This window comes from Microcebus murinus, chromosome X, assembly GCF_040939455.1.
Source record: "Microcebus murinus isolate Inina chromosome X, M.murinus_Inina_mat1.0, whole genome shotgun sequence".
NCBI lineage: Eukaryota > Metazoa > Chordata > Mammalia > Primates > Cheirogaleidae > Microcebus > Microcebus murinus.
The window spans coordinates 101,158,363-101,173,458 of NC_134136.1; the positions used below are offsets into that span (position 1 = coordinate 101,158,363).

A 15,096-nucleotide genomic window follows, 5' to 3' on the forward strand; every position below is an offset into this window, starting at 1 on the left:
AGTGCAGATTTGGAGGGTGAGAAATTAGTGAAAGGTAAGAAAGAACAAAAGACACTCAAACACTTGCCATGATACTGGTTCCTAAAATACTGTGAGAAACAAGGAGTAAAAGAACAGAGTTGAATACCTATAGCAGGAGGTAGAGATGTTTTTAATGAGGGTCAAGTTTAGGCTATCCTGAAAGCTATAAACAGATTGTGAGAAGACACCAGAAGTGCTCACCCAAAATGGGTATCCCATCTCTGGCTACATGTATTGGTCATCTCAACTGGACAAACATCACTATTGTAGCAGAAGAAGCCTATGTCCATCTGATACTCAACAGCTATTTGAAGTGAATGGGGATTCTTTTTTTTTTTTTTTTTGAGACAGAGTCTCACTTTGTTGTCCAGGCTAGAGTGAGTGCTGTGGCGTCAGCCTAGCTCACAGCAACCTCAAACTCCTGGGCTCAAGTAATCCTTCTGCCTCAGCCTCCCAAGTAGCTGGGACTACAGGCATATGCCACCATGCCCAGCTAATTTTTTCTCTCTATATTAGTTGGCCAATTAATTTCTTTCTATTTATAGTAGAGACGGGGTCTCGCTCTTGCTCAGGCTGGTTTCGAACTCCTGACCTTGAGCAATCCGCCCGCCTCGGCCTCCCAGAGTGCTAGGATTACAGCACAAGAATAGGGATTCTTGCCCTGTGACTTCTGAGGTTTTCCAGTGGGTGTATTTCTTGTCCTATTTTTCTGTTATCAAACATCTAGGGGTTGTAAGGGTAAATGAATGGTTCGCCCAAGCATTCAGCTGAAAGGCATTAAGGGAATTCATCCAAGCTGCCTGCCTCTGGTAACACAGGTTTCAAGAATTAATTCTGGTAATTTCTGGTATCTGTGAAGCCTACATTCTGGGGTGGTGGGGGGGAACAAAACACAAAAAAATAAAAAAATACTTGTCTAGTGTCACTAATTAGAGAAAGTCATTCCTGCAGAGTTTGTGATGGCCATCTGGAGTTTCTCTGATCTTTCTCTTCAAGTTAAGAGTCAACAGAGACAGAGGCATCAAGCAGTTAAAAAATATGTTAAAAAAAAAAAACCAAAAAACATATTTTCACCATACATTGTTGACCACACACCTGCACTAGTAAGCTGTTAAAAGAAAATCATAAGGAGTGAAAAATGTTCTCCTACTTTGCCTAGTAGGAAAAGAATTGTAAACATAAATGCCTGATGGGTTTCAAGGTGACATGCCATTTTCCAATCATCTCTTTCATGGGACACTTTTCGTGCTTAGGTAGTTGCCAAAGCAATGTAATTAAAGCACTAAAGTGACATTTTATCACTTCACCTTTTAGGATCCAATTTATCCAGCAGTTGTTTTTTTTAAAAAAACAGTTGTTTGAAGCTCAAATCTTTTACTACTCTCAGATAGAACAGATGGCACAGCCATATTAGCAGTGACACTATATATACACGCCAAGTGAACCGGTGCTATTATCTGGTTAAGTGGCTGTCAGCATTTCCATTACAAACCCAGCTTTGAAGGGTCTATAATTCAGATACTTTAAATAACATCTGGCTGAAACTTGGTGTATAGAAATGATGAGTGTTGAGTAAAAATTAGTATAATTTTGTGAATGCGTGAATACTTCTGGAAGACTCAGCTTGATCAATTGGTTTCTTTTATAGCAATGACTTCCACTAATTAGTATATTTTGGGGTTCTAAACACATGCCATTCATTTATTCAGTCAATCAGTCAGTCATCAAATATTTATTTCACATTTACCATGTGCCAGGCCCTGTTCTAAATGGTGGAGATAATCTGGAGGACAAGCATACAGAGTTCCCTCTCCTCATAGTGCTTATGTATTCATGAAGAAAATAGAAAATCAGGAAATAAATACACAAATAAATCTCGAGCCAGTATGTACAGTTAGGGATTAGGGTATGTTTCATAAAATATTCTCAGTATTTTAAATGGTATATCTTGATCCTTCTAATTTTACTTTCATTCCACTATCAAAAAAGTAGCAATAATTTCCTTTAATATTCATATTATGTCAATCAATCATAGTTAGCAAGAATAAATTCAAAGCATACTCCACATTATTTTTAACTGCCGTAGTGGACACAATTTTTCTCATTCAATCTTATAACTTTTAAGTGGACAAAAAGATACAAAAAACATGGAAACTGGACTCTCAAACTAAATCATGTCAGTTATAAGGTAACTGCTGTTTTATTACTAGTAGAAGAAGGAATACTCAGATTTTGTAGGGCTCGAGTCTTCTACAATTTTGAGAGCCCTCATTTAAGAAGATGAATCTTCAATAACAAAACCAAACTTAAAAATTCAAGTTAATATTTATAATGAGAAAGATAATAAAAATTACAAATTTATAAAAGCTCCCACGTCTGACCACATCAAAAACCCAGGCCCTAGGGAGAAGACCATGCAAGTGACAGTCTCTGAAGCTTTATTTGCCTTTCCATGCTTCATGGAAAATTTATTTGCCTCTGTGTAAAGAAACACACTAAGCTAATATGATTAGTTGAAGTTAATTATAACACCATGGAATCTCAAAAAAGTTAGATGCAAATTTGAAAGAAAGTAGATGTACCAAATACTGATTGAATTGTAATAAATGAGAAACAAAACATGTAAGTAACATAGAAGAGACCAGAAAAGTTACACTCATAAGTTCTTTTTGGTGCCTAAGATTTTTTTCCCTTTAAAACCACATATCATTGTCCAAAAACTTCAACTTCCAAAGCTAGATTATTGTTTGTTTCCTCTACTTGATAAATGAATTTCATGTAGCAAAAATTGTCAATTGTAGCAGAGGTGACAGTAATGCACACTTAAAAGTGTAATTCTAAGGCCATGTTTTGTCTTAGTGAACAAAGTAAATGTCATGTGCATAAGAGTGAGGAATGAACATGAGTGGCCCACAAATTTTATTTGTTAAGGATAAGGATGTAGAAGAAAGGAGAGCCTTGAAAGAGTTCAAATTTATGTTTTCATGCTTATTCGATGAGGATCTTGGGGTAAATTAATCTCTCTCTCTAAGTCTCAGTTGTTTTATCTACAAAATTTCAGTAATAATATCTCTACTGTAAGGTTATTTTCAGGCTTAAATAAGATTGTCATGTCTAGAGAACCTTGTACATAGTAGACAGCCAACAAATACTAGCTTCACCTCCATCCACACTTGCAAGTAGTGGTAAACTTTGAACACGCATGCTAAAGCAAAGTATGCTGCGCATAATCCATAACCTTCTTTCTGATGACTCACAAGCTTCTTTCTGTTTATAATCTTCTGTCGGGTAGAGTTCGATCACCATAGGGTAAGGGAGTGAGAAATGCTGTATCACTTTCCCTCAGCACTGAATGATAATGTTCTTTAGTATCAGAGCTTATTGGGACTTAATTCCATTCTCCTCTTCCACAAAAAAGAAATAGACATCTCAATGCATTACAAAATTATTTGTTTATCATGCACAATATCCGGTAGGTATAATGATCACAGCTCCTTTGTTCAAAGATATCCCATTAGCCTGCCAATTAAGTTGGTGATCTGTTAGCATCCTTTACAGCCCAAATGCTCCCTGCTCTCCAATTCATATGAACCTTTAAGAATGCCATATGTTCAAATTGCTTCACTCCATACTTATTCCCTTTCCCACTATTATCCCCATCTGTGTAAATGCATGCCTTGGGGAATGGATACTTGGCTTTTCGTTGGCTTTAAATCCAAGTTACTGCCCGGTTTATTTACACGTGCTTTCTCTAACTGCTTTCTTTGGGTATTTAAGTTGTTTCATGTCTACTTGACTAAAAATCTTGGTTAAAACAATCTGTTCTGAGAAATTGTGAAATGATTCCACGTTGTTCATCTTACTCTTAGTTTGCAATTCTAAGGCTATGACCATTTGTGTCTCAATGTGGTTAAAGAAACACGCCCTGTCTTCATTCCTGCATCATTCAAAATAGTTCTCAGAGTCTGCATTTCCTACAATTATATCATCTTTGTTTTATTTATGCTATTTAGCTTAAGTGAGGAAAAGACCTAAAGTCATCAAATAATGGCTATACTACTGGTGTTGGGGTGCTATCAAAATGATATAATCATCATTGTAATCACTAAAAGGTTATAATAAAACTTGATTGATTTGATGTTTCATTAATATCAGCACTATTTCAGTATTTGCTGTAAGATTGATTTTGACTGTCTCTTCAAACTCTTAAACATCCACATCATCTTTATATGTTCCTGAAGAACTGGTTGGTGTACATGCTAAAGATAGAATTATCTAAGCAGTCACATTGCTTTGGACCCAAATGATGTTTTTTGTTAAGGATTTTCTGAAGAGGTCTGTCAGGAGAACTTTTTATTATTGTTGTTCTACAATAGAGGCAGCTTGATAGAATACTTTATCCCCTGTCCCTACTTTTTGAAAGGAGTACATGATTTCATGCATTATATAGGATTATCCTTCTGCAGTATATAGCAAGTAATAGGAAATCTGGGACTATATTGTAAAGCTATTTGGGTCAAGTTTATTCCTATTTAGAGGTAAAAGCTTTGCTATGTACTTCAGAATATACAATTTCTAAAGGTAGAATATGGAAGGCTTTAGAAAGGCATTCTAAAAGTCAAATGCAAACTTTAAACTAATTTATGAGTCCGTTTATTAGGGGATGAATTAAGGTTCAAAGAAGAATTGTTATTTTGGTCATGCTTCTCAAATTGGAGCTCTGTAGACACATCTCAGGAAATGGCAAATGGACACAAAGCTCAAGAGATAAGTATGATACATCTTCTGTCAATGTTCATTCTACTTGAAGCCATGGGGGGAAGAAAAGCGAATAATTTAACTGTAAATAATTTTATGCTTTTAAATTAAAACACATATAGACATTTTATTAAATAAAACATAAAGTCTTTTTGATAACATGTGTAACTTCAAAAATATTGTAGTCTGCTGGTGAGCTCTTACGTGTAATCACCCTTTGCTTGCCAGGGGAATATGATCATTCTCTTCTGTGATTAGTGTTACTTGGCAGAAATGTTTTAGAAACAATAAACTTGCATAATTCAAAGGATCATTTTATTGTTTCTCTTAGAAAAGCCTATATAAACTGTTTTCAAGAAGCTAAAATATTTGACCATAAAGAAATACTTGTTAATTCATATCCACACATGTGCACAGTTAAGGAAAGTTGAGAAAAAAACCATAGAAATTATACACTTCTTTTCCATGTCTTATCACTGCCATGGATGTTTGCAAATAAAGGGCAGACAGTGATCACAACACAGGCATATAAAGGCAAATTGATGACAGCTAAAATAAATTTTAAATCAAAAATGGTAAAAAAAAAAAAGACAAAGATAGTCATTATATAATAGTAAAGAGAGTTATTCAATAAGAAGACATAACAAACCTAAATATATATGCACCTAACATAGAAGCTCCCAGATTTATAAAGCAAATTCTACGAGATTGAAGCAAAGAAATAAACAGTAGCATTGTAATTGCTGGGGACTGCAACACCCCAGTGACAGAGCTAGACAGATCATTGAAGAAGAAAATCAATAAAAAAAACACTGGACTTACATGGACCTCTAGAACAAATGTGCCTGGCAAACATTTACAGAACATTCTACCCCCAACCTACTGTATATACACTCTTCTCATCAGCACATGGGACATTCTCCAAAATTGATCATATCTTAGGCCAAAAAACATGTCTCAGCAAATTCAAGAAAATTGAAATCATACCATGCCTTTTTTCAGACCATAGTGGAATAAAACTGGAAATCAATTCCAAAGAAAACCACACAAATCTACACAAAGTCATGGAAATTAAACAACCCGCTGGTGGACAATCTTTGGATCAATAATGAAATTAAGATGGAAATCAAAAGATTCCACAAATTGAACAACAAAAGGGAGACAAGCTATCAGAATCTGTGGGATATAGCAAAAGCAGTACTAATGGGAAAGTTCATAGCCTTAAATGCCTACATCACAAAGACAAAAAGATCACAAATTCACATCCTAATGTCACATCTCAAGGAACTAAAAAAGGAAGAGCAAACCAAACCCAAAGCCAGTGAAAGAAAAGAAATATCAAAGCTCAGAGAAGAACTAAATGAATGGAAACTAAAAAAAAAACAATACAAAAAACCAATGTAACAAAATTTCATTCTTTGAAAAGATAAAATCATTGGACCACTAGCCAGATTAAGCAGAAATAGAAGAGAAAGGATTCAAATAAGCTCAATAAGAAATGTAAAAGGAGACATTACAACTGATACCACAGAAATACAAAATATCATTCATGAATACTACAAAAACCTCCACCCATAAACTAGAAAAATGTAGGGGGAATGAATAAATTCCTGGAAGTATATTTAATTTTTATTTGTACTTATTTTGAAGCAAACAAACTGAACTCAAAATGAGGTGGGACTAACTCATCATCTATTTACTTATTAAGATAATGAAAGAGGGAGCAATCGGTACCTGAATTGAGATAATTGTGAAATGATATCATGCATGGACATTCACAAGGTACTTAAGCTGCATTAAGAGGCTGAATACATAATTCAAGTTACTAGTACTATTTTATAGAATCCCTTGACCTTCTGGTAAAGTAAAATTACTGTGAGTAATATAGCTGTAATATGCTGTGAGTAATACAGCATAATATTATAATACAAAAATTCTCATTCTTTAGAACCTCGGTCATTTGAAAGTAATAATAATTTGAACTATGCTGTCCTGAATTGAGCTGGGCTTCTGCACTACTTATCAAGACAGTAAAATTGCCATGCAAGATTTCAGAATGACTGACTAATATAAGGGAACAACCATTATTGACATTTTATTGCCAATGTGTCAAATAAGAAACATATGCTAATTACACAATTAATTTTGTTCAGTAAAATTATTATTTGATAGTAATCTCAAAATTTTTATCTTATATGTGTAAGTTGGAAATGTCATATTGCATTTCTAAAGGTGACTATTTGTGCATTTAACCTTTTCTGTAATTCACAATTTCATTTTCTCATTTGTCTAAGATGTGTAAGTCACATTTACCAAAATACTCTGACATCTAAATCCATTTAAAAGATATTTGCATTCTTTGGTATCTAGCATTCTTATATTTGTATATAGTTTCTTCGTCTGAACATGTATATAAATGAAGTTTTAGCTTGCTCATTATCAGTATACACTGAAACATAATTTTGAGCAATAAATCAACACTAGGCAGGTTGAAATATATTGCACAGACATTCTTTTTGGGGCTACAAATATGAAATTTTTCTAAAAACTTTAGCATTAGTCCACACACTATTATTCCTTCTCTCTCTCTCTCTCTCTCTCTCTCTCTCTCTCTCTCTCCCTCCCTCTCTTCCTCCTTCCTTCAATTCAATTTTAAAATGAAACTGACTTTAAATATATATATTGTTAAAAATAAACCAGTGAATAGCTGAAGAAAATGATTACTTAAGATGCTTAGAAAAAAATCTCCTTTGCCTACTCTGGATTAGCAGATCAGCATATATTATAATAGTTCCAAGTCTCCTATAGAGGGAGCTGCTGCTCTATTGAATATTGAAGACCTGGCCTTCAGTTAGAAGTCTACAATTTAAAGTCTATTTTACATAAATAGAAAAGAAATACTAAGGGCTTATTAACATGTAATTGTGGAACACATTTTTTTCTTTCTCCACAATGTCACAGATGTCAACTGAGTGTGTCTAAGGAAATTGATACTACAATCTGTTGGTAAAACACAGTATTTTGTTTTGTTTTTGGAAGAACACAGACCAGGTGTCAAGGCAATGACACCTGGGGGCTGCATCATACACAAAAAGATAGATAACTTCACAAAAGAATAAAATAATACAATTTCAGAGGAGTGAGGGACAAAGGAGTGACCCTCTGGGTCCCCCTCCTCATTCTTGTGTACCAATAACAAGGAAAATATTACAAGACAATATAAATTTTAATAAATTTAGGTCAAAATTTAATGTCTGATACTTGGAAATTTGGTTTTGTAGCAAATGAATCATTATGGAGGGGAGAGAGGAAGTAATTAAGATGATATTTGTCAACTCTTTTTTATGCGCTGAGAAGCACCAAGCTATAACTTGCTAAATTTAATTAAATTCTGATGGAAACCTCAGTGTCTTTATTGCCTGACTCTTAGCTAAGGGTTATGAATACTAATTATTTACAGTTATTGTTTTCAAGAGAATTGAAAACACTAAATTAAAGTATAAATCAGTTATTGGGAAAGAAATACTTTGAAATATTAGATGACTATAATTATGTTATTGATGAACTAAAATAAAATAATTGAAGATTTGAGGCAAAGTTCCTAGTGTTGTAAAAAGTATTAGTCAATAAGGACATTTAAAATTCAGCAAAGTTGTGCTTAAGCAATAAAATTATATCTTGTGTAAAATTAACAATCTAAATAAAAATTATGCTATATTTTAATGTGGTGAAATTTATGGAAATTGCTTTGTTATTTGCTTTCCCAATTTACCCAATGAATTGTAAATTTTTTAGTAGATTTTATATTTGAATTCAAGAAAAGTATGCAATTTTATGACCATGTTATTAGATAATAGTGCTAGTTACATTGTAAAAGTTTAAATATGTATAATGCTTTATACCTGGCTGATTTATACAGACCATGAACAGACCATTTACAATATTTCTCTGAGCTTTATTTTCCCTTTATAGTCACTAAATTCAATGTCTGAATCAAGCTCATAAATTACACAAATTATTGGTTAGTACTGTTACCACAGCTCTTTCCATGCTAAAATCTTAATCATAACCTTTATAACATACAAATTGACAGAATAAAAAAGGCTAATGTTTTTATTAACCTCAACCAATTTTTAGTAATTAATTATTTTGAAATTTACTAAATTGAAAATAGAAAACAATAAATTGGCAAGTTTTTAGTAATTTCTATTGAGAAACTGAGAGAATATAATATGTTTACAAAACTGAGTTTGTGGCAAAAAATATTTTCATAGAAATAAAAAAAAATCATATCCTTCACAGGCTCAGACTTTTACTGATAACAAAGAAAAAAATCATTCGTATGATTTCTCAGAAACTGGGATGTATCAAAAGAACTAAAGTTTGTAGGATAAATGATTATTCTCATCTACAAAGCTTTTTTATACTACCTTTCATCTTAGGAATTTCAAAGTCTTTAGCATGTGAACTGACTTACTAAATAAATCGTGTATGCACTCAACCTGATTTGCAACAAAAGAAGAAAAGGAAAGCCGCGGTTAAACAATTAGTTAATTTAAAAAGTAATATCATTAATTAATTTAAGATACATTCCTTGAGCATTATGCCAGGCATTATAGTAATCCTTGGGAATAAATAGTCTAGTGAAACACCATGCTTGTCCTCCCAGTAGATAGGTCTAAACATATATTAAACCTAAGAAATTGGTTAGGTAGGGAAGAGACATGCAAAGCTCAGTGATCTTTACTCCTATAGATACATAAAACTCAGGAGTCCAAGTAGAGAGACAAAGAAAAGGAGGAAAGGAGTTCAGAGAGAATTTCACAATGGTAGTGAATATTGAAGTCTACTGCATAAGTACTAATATAAGTCAATCCCCCATTATCCCAATGAGAAATACTCACACTAAGGCATACATTCATATATAAATATTTCAGTCAATTTAAATATAAAACTTTAGAGAGATATAGAGGGAAAAATCAGATATTTATTTATATTTTTGATTTCATTAATTTTTATATATATTTGCCTCATGTATAAATAATATCATAATTTTCCAATATTTCTTTATTCTACTTACATTTAATTAAGTAATTTTATTAATATGCTTCAAAGCCAACTCCAACATCAACGTCCTCCCATCATCCTGATCCCTTTTTCTTTGTCCTCAAACATGGTTTTCTAGAGCACATATTTCCACTTACAGTCTAATTTACCTGAGACACAGCACAGTTTTGAATTTGTATTTGGTATTCTTACTGAAGGTGTTAACTGAAGCCATGGGTGTCTATTTGCATATTATGGAGACTTTTACAAATATCTCCTTGGTGTACTTTTGTAATCTGCTCAAAATAACTCCATCTAATAGCTCTTTTAAAGTAATATTGAAAAGACTTGTTCTGAGTGACATTTGACAATTTAAATATTGATGCATGAGATAACTGTTTTCTAATTTGGGGGGGGGCGGTACTGCTAAATCTGCATTTTCCAAAGTTAAGAAGTATTTTGGAACGTTCATAGTCTAAAAATTGTGGGTAGTGTTAATTTAAGCTTTTTGGAAACTTTATTTGTTGATATGCAGTATGCATTTTCAGGAAAAAGATATAATAAGTAATATATCTTTTTTAAAACTACATAACTTTTTGGGGTTTTTTTGTGGAGCATTTTTAAAGAGTAAGGCTCTGTGACACATGTTGCAAAAGAGAAAGCTGCACTTTACTACTGAGGATACAAATAAGGGACTGCAAGCACTGGAAAATGTAAAACGTGCAGTGACAGGACATAAAACTGGAACAGTCCTTGGGACTCTAGTACACTGTGCTAAGGATTTGGAACTGTGTGGAGTTGGCATTTAGGTATAAGGGACAGTGGGAGTGGGGCTAGGAAGAGGTATATGACATATTCTAGAAATCACTGCATGTGATCACATTCAAACACTACACAGGAGTTAGATTAAATAGGGTTAGGTTGAATAATCCATCAGAAACATAAACCTAAATCTATCAAGTTTGAATCCATTCAACATTTTGTGCAAAAACGATTTATATATTTTGGCATGGGCTTGCAGAATGCCTTACTTTAAAATCTTCACACGATGCAATTGCCATTCTGCAATCACAGATGATGCCATTAGCTATACAATGACATTCTGTGATTTTTAATAAGTATATATACATTCCAATATGGATGGCCAGTCTTTAAAAAACCTTTTTATTCCCTTGAATATTGAAAGGACTAACTTGAACTTCAAAAGAGATTGCCCAGCTAAATTTGCTTAAGAAGATTAAGTAAATGCTCTGCTGATAAATGCAGAATTGCAGTATGGAGTATTTAGTGCTTGAGCTGAGAGAAAGAAGTAGTGCTTCTATTTTGGGGAGAGGGGCTTTTCATCTGCTCAAGTTATGAGAATATGTAAATTATTAGCAGTACCTTTCCGGTTCTGTTTTACTCCTCTGTTTCTCTCTCACTATTTTTAATTTCCTCTCTTTATTCATTTCCAAATCTGATGTAGAGGTGCATGGAAAAAGACACAACACAGTAAAGAAAGATATATCTAGATTTTCAATCGAACTATCCCAGAAATCAAAGGGATTTCTTTGTTAGATTGCTCACATTACACTCCCCAATTTTGTGCCATTAATTCTATTCTGGCTTATCGCCCCAGCACTCTACTGAAATTGTTCTTGTAAAGATCAAGTTGACAAAATCCAATGGACATTTCTATTACCTCAACATAAAAGCAGTACTAAGTTGCTCACATCTACCGGCTTCCACAACATCACAAAATAGTACTTTCCCTTGAATTTATATGGCCACTCCATCTCAATTTCTTTGGCTGGCTCCACATTCTGTGAACCAGCTTCAATATCTTTACAAGTCCTACTAGCTTTATTTTCCAAGATTTGCCCTTATGCATCTCTTTTGACTTATTTCTCTCTTGGGTGTGTCCTTAACAATCCTGAGCTGCAACTGAAGTTTGAGCCCTCCTAACATGTCCCTGTTTTGATGTTTAGTACAGTTATGCACAGTTTGTACCTAACTTTGTGGTTTACAAAAATAGACTGAAATAAACTTTTTCACATAGTATGTCAAATATTTAGGATATAATTTGGGTGGAAAGTAGTGAGAAGTGGTTTGTATGACAGCATATGCCAGTTCCTTCCTCTTCATTTCCCTATGAGTTTCCCACATAATCTATGTATCTCATGGGGCTCATTGGTTTTCCAAAGTGATCTTATGGCTTTTTTTTTTTGAGACACAAACAATAAATTAATATATCGGAAGTTCAATAGCTTTTTCTAGTTATCAATTGGTGCATAATCAACCACTCTGACACATAGTGGCTGAAAGCATTTAGTTTGTTCACAGATCTGCAGTGTAGGCAGGGCTTGAATGGGGCAGCACAAAGGCTGGGGGCTGGAATGATCTGAAGGCTTATCTTCTTGCATATCTAGTGCCTGGGCTTAGAAATATAGAACTGCGGCCAGGGATGGAGACGGGCTCCCTGCGCGGTGATGAGAGCAGGCCCGGCCAGCAGCGCTGAGCTCCAGCAGCCGGACAGCCGCGGGCGACACGCTGGCCATTTCTGGGCCTCGTTTGCCACCGTAAAGGGAACAATATGGCGAGCCCCTTGTTGGGATTGAAATAAAATCCAGAACCTTCCCCGGGGACACCCCGAGGTCCGCAGGAGCAACCTTGCCTGGCCTGTTCCTGCCGCTCCCACCTCCAGGCCTGAGGTTCCCTCAGCAACACTATCCCTGGCCGGCTCAGGGCCAGCTCTTTGTTGTTTGGGTGCCTGCTCTGAACCTCTCTCTCAACCCCACATGTGGAGGGTCCTTGTGGCTCTTAGCTGAAGCCACCCCGTGCATTCCCTGGGGAAGTGGGGAAGGTCTGCCCCACTCTGACCCCACCCCAGTGAACTATGGACTCCCTGAGGGCAGGAATCTTCCTGGTTTGAAGTCCCCTACATGCCAGAAGCCTAGCACAGAGCCCAGCACATAGTAGGTGCTCAATAAACACTTGTTGAATAAGTGACTTTGACAAACAGTAGGCACCTCCTCTATGTAGCCCCGTGTTGAGCCCTAGGGTCACTTTCCGGCCTTGCCCTCCTGGAAGAGTCTTGTATCCAGATGTGAGCTCCTGGTACTCTGACGAGTTGGCCTGTGGCTTGTAGTGTGACCCTGGCTAGGCATAGAAGAAGAGAAACACCTTGTCCGAAGAGGAAATCTGGAGAGCCTGGAGACAGAGGAGTCACCTTCAATGAATGACCTGCTGGTTTTTAAAAAGAACTCTTGGAGCAGTGTGGAGGGAGGGACCTACCACCATTGAATACATAGATAAACCTGACAAAGGATCAGCTCTTTTCCAGCTGGAACCATGGAAGGTGTCCGAGAGAAGAAAAAGAAGGTTCCTGCTGTTCCAGAAACCCTTAAGAGAAAGTGAAGAGATTTTGGAGAGCTGAAGATCAAACGCCTGAGAAAGAAGTTTGTCCAAAAGCTGCTTTGAAAGGCAAGGCGGAAGCTTATCTATGGAAAAGCTAAGCACTATCATCAGGAATACAGGCAGATGTACAGAACCGAGATTCCAATGGCTAGGATGGAAAGAAAAGCCGGCAACTTCTGTGCACCTGCAGAACCCAAGTTGGCATTTGTCATCAGGATCAGAGCTGTCAATCGGTGTGAGCCCAAAGGTCCGAAAGGTGCTGCAGCTTCTTTGCCTTCGCCAGATCTTCAATGGAACCTTTGTTAAGCTCAACAAGCCTTCATCTAGCCTGTGGAGGACAGTAGCCCCATATATTGCATGGGGGTACCCAAACCTGAAGTCAGTAAATGAACTAATTGACAAGCATGATTATGGCAAGATCAGTAGGAAGGGAACTACGTTGACAGACAGCACTTTGACTGCTCGATATCTGGGTAAATACAGTACCATCTGCATGGAAGATCTGATTCGTGAGATCTATACTGTTGAGAAATGCCTCAAAGTAGCAAATAACTTTCTGTGGCCCTTCAAGTTATCATCTCCACGGGGTGGAATGAAGAAAAAGACAACCCATTGTGTAAAAGGAGGAGATGCTGGCCACAGGGAAGACCACATCAACAGGCTTAGTAGAAGAATGAACTAAGGTTTCTCCCATGATTATTTTTGCAATCTGGTCAGTTAATAAACAGTCACTGCTTTCAAGTTGGAAAAAAAATCATCCCTCCACAAGCTGTAAAGAATTCTCACACCTGACTTTTCCTTGAAAGACTCATCATCTATAATAGCTTAAAATAAACAAAGTGTAAATACTGTTGATGTTAAGGCTGTAAATGCTAATTCAGGAAACAATCCTACAAAATCACAACTGGGATAGAATCTATCTGTATGTGAGCCTTTTGTGGTTATGTAATTATTATATACATTTGTAGACTGAAAGAGGAAATAGTGTTTTCCTCCTGAAGTTATCATGCTGTGACTATCTTTCTTAAGATCTTACTAACCTTCTATCTCTTTCCTGATTTATCTTGTGAAAGTTGCTGGTAGCAAGATGGAGTCAGGGAGGCCTTGACAAAGAAGCCCTCGCACAAACATGCTTGTGAGCAGAATTTATCATAAGACATCCCTGCACTAGAGTGCCATCAGGTTACCTCACTGGAATCAAGTCAGATAAGCTATCTGCATGAGGTCACTTGCCTAGCTGTAGTTGGTAAACCCACACCAACTCCTGCAACAAACTCCTGTGTCACCTTTGGTCTCTGTAACCTTTAGTTTTGAAACAACTTAAGCAAACTTCTTCTCTTTGTCTTTAAAAGATTCTCTTCCCCCCCAACCCCTTTGGACATGCCTGTGTCAAGCTATATACTGCCATTGCTCGTGTACCCTGGATTGCAGTCTTCCTGCCGTTCCCTAATAAAATCATCTTTTCTCTAGGAAAAAAAGAAAAAGAAAAATCGAACAGCTAAGGGCTAGAACAGATGAAGCTCCTTTGGGTTTTCTATCCCTATGTGGCCTCTCCATGAGGTCTCTCTAGCATAGTAGCTTCAGGATAGCTAGACTTCTTACATGTCAGTTTAGAATTCCCAAGACTTGAGTTCCAAGGGAAAGAGAGCCACGAGGCATCTATATCTCCTTTTATGACCTAGCTTTACACAAAACCCCTTTCCCCATTCCCCAGGTTCAAGGGGAGGGAAAATAAATTTCATCTCTTAATAGGGATGGGACAAGATTCTATTCATTTTAGCAAAATACAATCTTCCATATATTTGTAGCTAAAGAACTTTTTTTCTCTTGGTCCAGATAAAGTCATAGCCACTTGTGATAATATTATATTGGATA

General features: G+C 35.9%; 1 pseudogene; it reads left to right on the forward strand.

The window, feature by feature from the left end:
- Positions 1–13,155: 13,155 nt before the first annotated feature.
- LOC105867119 (large ribosomal subunit protein uL30 pseudogene) lies at positions 13,156–13,903 on the forward strand (annotated as a pseudogene).
- Positions 13,904–15,096: the final 1,193 nt, after the last annotated feature.